The sequence below is a fragment of the Microtus oregoni genome, unplaced genomic scaffold (assembly GCF_018167655.1).
Source record: "Microtus oregoni isolate MIOR12 unplaced genomic scaffold, Mior012 000023F_ref0000262, whole genome shotgun sequence".
Taxonomy (NCBI): domain Eukaryota; kingdom Metazoa; phylum Chordata; class Mammalia; order Rodentia; family Cricetidae; genus Microtus; species Microtus oregoni.
Window position 1 is genome coordinate 1,490,184 of NW_024543082.1, and position 7,705 is coordinate 1,497,888.

Consider the following 7,705-nt stretch of genomic DNA (forward strand, 5'->3'; position numbering starts at 1 on the left):
GTTTTTTTTTTGGTTTTTCAAGACAGGGTTTCTCTGTAGCTTTGGTGCCTGTCCTGGAACTAGCTCTTGTAGACCAGGCTGGCCTCGAACTCACAGAGATCCGCCTGCCTCTGCCTCCCGAGTGCTGGGATTAAAGGCGTGCGCCACCACTGCCCGGCCTCCTTTATTAATTTCTTGATGGATATCTAGGCTGGTTGCATTTCCTAGTTGTGAATATAGCAGCAGCAGACATGGATGTGCGAGTGTGTCTGTAGTTGTTGACTTAGGAACAGCAGACATGGATGTGCGAGTGTGTCTGTAGTTGTTGACTTAGGAACAGCAGACATGGATGTGCGAGTGTGTCTGTAGTTGTTGACTTAGGAACAGCAGACATGGATGTGCGAGTGTGTCTGTAGTTGTTGACTTAGGAACAGCAGACATGGATGTGTGTGTCTGTAGTTGTTGACTTAGAGTCCTTTGCGTCTTCCCCTGGGAGTGTGATACCTGGGTCATTTGGTTGTCCCATTTATAGATTTTTTCTGAGCCTCCATACAAATTTCCACAGTGGCTGTTCCAGCTTGCATTCCCACCCTCGTGCACAAGGGTTCCTCCTTCCTCTCATTCTCGAGTCGTTCTGACTGGGCCACAAAGCAGTTCAGTGTGTGGTTCTCTAAGGGCCACAGATGGGAACACTTCTCAATGAGTTACTAGCGATTAGTATTTCCTCTTCTGAGAACTGTTTAGTCAGCTTTTTTGTTGATTATATGGTTTGGGGTGGGAGTTTGTGAGTTTTCGATAGAATCTAAGGTCTTTAATAGAAGGTGATAGATTTTTAGGTATATAATGTGTAGTTGGCAAACATTAGCCCATTGTTTTTAGATTTTTTTTGTCATTGTTTGCTTTCTGTTGCTATGATAAAACACTGATCAAAACAATTTGGGGAGGAAAAGGTTTATTTCATCATATAGTTTACAGTCTACCGCAAAGGCAGAAACACTTCTAGCCAGCTTGCTCCTCCTGGCTTGCCCAGCCTGGACCACCTGCCCAGGGGTGACACCACTCATGGTGTGCTGCATCCTACCATATTAACCACAATCAAAATAATGCCCCACAGACAGGCCCATAGGCCAATATGATGGATGTGATTTCCCAGTGGACATTCCCTCCTCCCGGGTGACTCTAGGTTCTGTCAACGTGACAAAAAACAACCAGCACATTTTTTTAAAATGTGTGTGTGTGTGTGTGTGTGTGTACACAGAGTTTTTTTTTGTCTTGTTAGTCAGCTCTTTCCTGCCACCTGGCTCCCTAATAACAATACAGAGACTTATTGATTATAAATGCTTAGCCAAAGCCAGAGGGTGATGGCACACACCTTTAATCCCATCACTAGGGAGGCAGAGACAGGCAGATCTCCATGAGTTTGAGACCAGCCTGCTCTACAGAGCAGGTTACAGGGCAGGCTCCAAAGTTACACAGAGAAAACCCTTTCTTGAAAATCCTAAATAAATAAATAAAACCTTGGTCAATAGCTTAGGCTTATTACTAACTAGCTCTTACAACTTAACCCATATTCTTACCTATGCTCTATCACATTGTGCTACCCTTTTTCAGCACAGCGTGTTCATCTCCTGCTTCCTCTGCATCTGGCTGGCAACTCTGTTCTCCTTCCCAGCATTTCCCTGTCTGCATATCCCACCTAACCTCTTCCTGCCTAGTTATTGGCCATTAGCTCTTTATTATAGTCATGGTGTACAAAAGGATTATTCCACAACATACTGTTAGGACAGGTGCTTGGGGATTCCAGAAAAGAGCATCACGTTCCCTAGAGCTGGAGTTACAATGTAGCCACCCATTCCAATGAGCCATCCAATGCAGGTACTAGAAACCAAACTCTGTAACAGAAGGAGTGGGCTGCTTGTCCTCCTGGCCACCTGTTGAAATAAGAGCGGCGAGGCTGCATCCCCGGCACCCGGCCACCCGCACGGCTAGCTTTACCCAAAATAATTACATGGAAACTGTATTCTTTTAAACACCGCTTGGCACATTATATCTAGCCTTTTCTTGGCTAACTCTCGCACCTGGACTAGCCCATTTCTAATAATCTATGTAGCCTAAGAGCTGGCTTACCAGGAATGATCTTAACCTGCGTCTGCCTGGAGTGGGGAGAATCATGACGACTCTCTTACTCAGCTTCTTTCTCCCAGCATTCTGTTCTATTTACTCCTCCTACCTATGTTTTAACCTATGAGGGCCAAAGCAGTTTCTTTATTGCTTAACCAATAAAATCAACAGATTGATATATGACACTCCCACATCAGCCACCGGCTATCTTACACCCGAAATAATCACATAGAAACTGTATTCACTAAATTACTGCTTGGCCCATTATCTCTAGCCTCTTATTGGCTAATTCTCACATCTTGATTTAACCCATTTCTCATAATCTGCATGTCACCATGAGGTCGTGGCTTACGGGGAAAGATTCAGCATGTCTGACCTGGCAGCTCCATGGCGGCTCTCTCACTCTGCTTTCTTCCTCCCAAAATTCATTTCTGTCCTCCTGCCTACCTAAGTTCTGCCCTATCAAAAGGCCAAGGCAGTTTCTTTATTCAACCAATGAAAGCAACACATAGACAGAAGACCTCCTACACCAGAACTCTGGGCCTCTGCAAGAGCGGTATATGTTCTCACTCCTTACTCCCATCCCGTAGATTATCTCTGTATTGCTGATTGTCTTCTTTTCTGTACAGAACCTTTGTCAAGTTTAGGGTTATTTACTATGCCTGTGCTGGGATTAAAGGAGTCTTTTCCACAAAGTCCTTGCCTTACAGTTAACTTTAAAGTCTTTTCCTTCAGCAGTGTTGGAATTTTGGGTCTTACATTAAGGTCTTTGATCCATTTGGAGCTGGTTAGATTTTTGGAATTTATTTTTATGTAGACTACAAGATACGAGTCTGGTTCATTTTCTCTATGTGGGCATCCGGTTTTCCCAGTGCCATTTGTTGAAGAGGCTTTCTTTTTGTTCTAATGTGTGTTTTAAGTACCTTTGTTGAAAACTAGACCGCTGTAGTTATGTGAATCCACTATTCTCTTGTGCCGGCTGACATTCTTGTTTGGGTGCTAGTCTCATGCGGATTTTGTTACTATGGCTCTGTCGTGTAGTTTGAGAACAGAAATGAAGCATTCACCATTGTTCTTTCTTTTTAGGATTGCTTTGGCTCCTCAAGGTCTTTTTCTTTTTCTTTTTTGTTTTGTTTTGTTTTGTTTTGAGACAGGGTTTCTCTGTGGCTTTGGAGCCTGTTCTGGAACTAGCTCTTGTAGACCAGGCTGACCTCGAACTCACAGAGATCCTCCTGCCTCTGCCTCCCGAGTGCTGGGATTAAAGGCCTGCGCCACCATTGCCTGTCCTCAAGGTCTTTTATGCTGTCATATGAATTTTAGTAGTTTTTTTTTTCCTACAGCAGTAAAGAATGTCACTGGAATTTTGATAAGGACCACATTAAATATCAAAACCATTGCACAAAGCCAGCCTTACCCTGACACCAAAGCTGGGTAAGAACACAACAACAAAACCACACACCAGGGGGCTGGAGAGATGGCTCCGAGGTTAAGAGCACTGGTTGCTCTTCCCCAAGTCCTGAGTTAATTCCCAGTAACCACATGGTGGTTTACTACCATCTGCGATGAGATCTGGTGCCCTCTTCTGACCTGCAGACACACATGCAGGCAGAGCACTGTATATATAATATATAAATAAATCTTTTAAACAAAAAACAAAAAATCACAGACCAATTTTCATGAACATACATGTAGAAATTTTAAATAAAATACCTCAAAACTCATTAAGAAAGACCAGCTACCATAACCAACTTGGCTTCATCCCAGGAATGTAAGATTGGTTTAGTACATGCAGATTAATAGATGTAATACACTACATAAATGGATAGAAATCACATGACCAGTTTAGTACAGAAATGGCTTTTGATGAAGTTCAACATTCTTTCATGATTAAGCCCCAGAGAGACTAGAAATAAAGGGAGATATCACAACTCGACAAACACACTACTGTTGCCTTTTGCAATAGAGAGTGCTTACCTTGGCTTTTCACCTGCTCAAGGAAATATGGTTATTTGCTCGAGTGAAAAAATAAAATAGATGTACATATGATAAGCCTTTAGGCAGTATAATTCTAAACAATCAGGAATGAGATAAGGGCACCAGTAGTTGGAGGTGGTTTTTTTTTGCCAAACAAGCAGGATGTGTAGAAAATGAGGTAACAAGCCCTGAGCCACATGTAAACACAGATAGAAATATGGGTTAAATTTAAATGTAAGAGCTAGTAATAAACCTGAGCTACTGCTTGAGCATTAATAATTAATATAAGCCTGAAGTAAAAGGGGCGGCAGGGCTGCGTCCCTGGCACCCCAGCCGCCTGCTCGGCTAGCTTATGCCCCAAAATAATTACACAGACACTGTATTCTTTTAAGCACTGCTTGGCCCATTCTCTTCTAGGCTAATTCTCACATATTAATTTAGCCCATTCCTAATCATCTGTGTGTAGCACCCCAAGGTGCGCTTACCGGGGAGATTCTAGCCTAGTCCATCCTGGGTCCGAGCTTCATCCCGGGAGCAGGGCATGGCGTCTCTCTCAGGCGTCTGCTCCTGAGAGGAGAGCTGTCGAGACTCTGACCTCACTTCCTCTTCCTCCCAGTGTTCTGTCCTGTCTACTCCTCCCACCTATCCTCTAACCAATAAAATGGGCCAGGGCAGTGCCTTTATTAGCCAATGACCTTCCTCCATCATTTCCCCTTTTTCGGTTTAAACAAAAAAAAAAAGCTTTAACTTTAACATAGCAAAATTACATATAACAAAACAGTTATCAAGTAAAAGTTACAATAATCTTTGTCATAACTAAGGAAAACTGTAACTATAACTAACTATTCTTAACTCCATCAAAGACTCCAGAAAGATACAATACTACCTAAGCAAACAAGAAAAAAGCAACTTTTAAAACTCTAGAAATGACAGAGACATCTCGCTGCCTGGACAGTCACCCAAAGTTCTTTTGTACCGTTGGGGCATCCATCTTCAGCCTTCAGGCCCATGGTATCCAGCAGACATTTCCATAAAGCAGGAAAATTCAAAGTCAGTTCAGTCACTATCTGTTGTGTCCTGCAGAATGTCTCGCAGACTCTTTCATGAATCAGGAACCCCGAAAGATCATCTCACCTTAGGCAAGTTCAGTAGTCCTCTCTGCGGGTTCTCTGTGTCCAGTTTATGCAATAGTCCAGGTAAGAACAGTTTCTTGCCCAAATGGCTATCAAACTCCATAAGCATCCTCTTCGATGCCCATCTTCCTCTTGAAGTAGATTGGTGCTGCCAGGAGCAGAGTGTCTCATTGTCATGAAAAGTCCTATTCTTAGAAAGACATGAAGAATGTCTATCTAAAATATATCTCTATATATCTAGAAAATCTAACTAACATGACTACAAGCTTTACTATTATCGATGATTATCCATTAACAACCTATATTTCTTAATTATACAGTACGTATTTAAATGAACTACACAATCACAATACCTTAATCAAAATCAGAAACACTTATACATATAACAAAATTGACCTTAAATCTCTATCAATAAAGCAAAATCTATACTAATGCAAATTATTCATATCTATATCATATCCCCCTTTAAATGTAAAAGAACATTTATAAACATTTTTTGGGAATATGGGCGCAGTTATTTCTCTCCAAACTGCTTCCTGCTGAATGGGGGCGTCGTTAATTAGGTCTTTCATGGTATAACCTGTGTGCTAGTTTCATCTCAGTTGGCAGTTGAGCGAAGCAATTTTCTGAAGATGTTCACTGCAACCCTTCAGGAGGGCGTGGTCCATCATACCAAATCGGAATAGAAGAAATGAACAGCGTCTCATCCTCTGTGAAAACAAAATAAGAAACTCCTTTCCAAAGTATCATGTCCTTAGATCCAAATTTCAAATTCAAGGCATTTTCAAAATATCTATGTTGGATTAGTTCAGCAGCATTTATAAATAAATATCTTTTAGCATCTGTTGCTCCTTCCTCAGCGTTTAAATTATTTAAAGAGAGCATAATAGCATACAGTATCAAGATTCTCTGTGTATTTTCCATCTTTGTGCAGCTTTGTTTTAACCTCTATTTTGTTTATTTTTACTTTTAACTCTTTGCTTTTTGAGACAGGTTCTCTGTATCTTTGACCTGAAGTAACTCTGTAGACCAGGCTGTCTTTGAACTCTCAGAGATCTGCCTGTCTCTGCCTCCCAGGCATTCAGGATTAAAGGTGTTTGCTACTACACCTTGAACTCACAGAGATCTGTTAGTCTCTGCCTTCTAGGCACTGGGATTAAAGGCGTGTGCTATCACACACAACAACTCTCTTTCTTTTTTGTTTTTTACTTTAAGAACTTCAACTTTTAGTCTGCATATATTTTTAACACACTTTAAACCATTCAGAAATTTTCTTTGTCTTTGAATCTCTCTTTACTGTATGTCTCTCTTTTTCTGACCACACTAGCCTTTAAATTACTGAGCAATATGGGTAGGATTAAAGGCGTGGCTTTGCCAGCTAGATCCAGTCCATTCCTTAGCTTTCCAGCCTCATGGCGGATATACAGGCTGTAGCCATGTTTACTGTAACAACTGTATGGCATTTCAAGGTCCCTGCCAGCAAGTGAGCTACAACAGACAACACTCAAGTCCTCTCTTGGTAGCCGGCCCTCCTGCCTTAAACAGTCAGAGTTTGCCCTGGCAGGATGGCCCAGAAAGCCAGCATTTTTAAACGGCGCAGCTTTTTTCCTGCTACGGCTGAAAACCGAAAAGCATGCGTTCAGCTTTTCGTCAACACCATTTAAGTGTTTCGTGGCAGGACCTCTTAATGAGCTGCAGGCTTTGCAGCTAAAGCTGAGTCCAGGAAGCCTCTCTTAGATGAGGCGCTTGCTTGCCTCTAGCAAGCAGAGTAGAACCGAGAAATTGCTGCTACCAAGAAACCAGGCACAATGCTTTCATTTTGTTCTAGAATTACTTCCCAAGCTGTCTCAGGCTTTATGTGGAAGCAGTTGTCCACGTGGGCGCCATATGTGGTAATATGGGCGGCAGGGCTGCGTCCCTGGCACCCCAGCCGCCTGCTCGGCTAGCTTATGCCCCAAAATAATTACACAGACACTGTATTCTTTTAAGCACTGCTTGGCCCATTCTCTTCTAGGCTAATTCTCACATATTAATTTAGCCCATTCCTAATCATCTGTGTGTAGCACCCCAAGGTGCGCTTACCGGGGAGATTCTAGCCTAGTCCATCCTGGGTCCGAGCTTCATCCCGGGAGCAGGGCATGGCGTCTCTCTCAGGCGTCTGCTCCTGAGAGGAGAGCTGTCGAGACTCTGACCTCACTTCCTCTTCCTCCCAGTGTTCTGTCCTGTCTACTCCTCCCACCTATCCTCTAACCAATAAAATGGGCCAGGGCAGTGCCTTTATTAGCCAATGACCTTCCTCCATCATAAGCCTCTGAGTGATTATTTGGAAGTGGCTACAGGACAGGGTGGGACAGTGAAACCTCCATTTACATTAGGCGAGGCAATAAAACATGAAATCTTAATATAATCCTCAAGTTCATTTTATCCCAACCCCCTAATCTCTTTCCCCCATTTCCTCTTTTCCCATCACTCCTCACAATTCCACCACACCCTAAAAG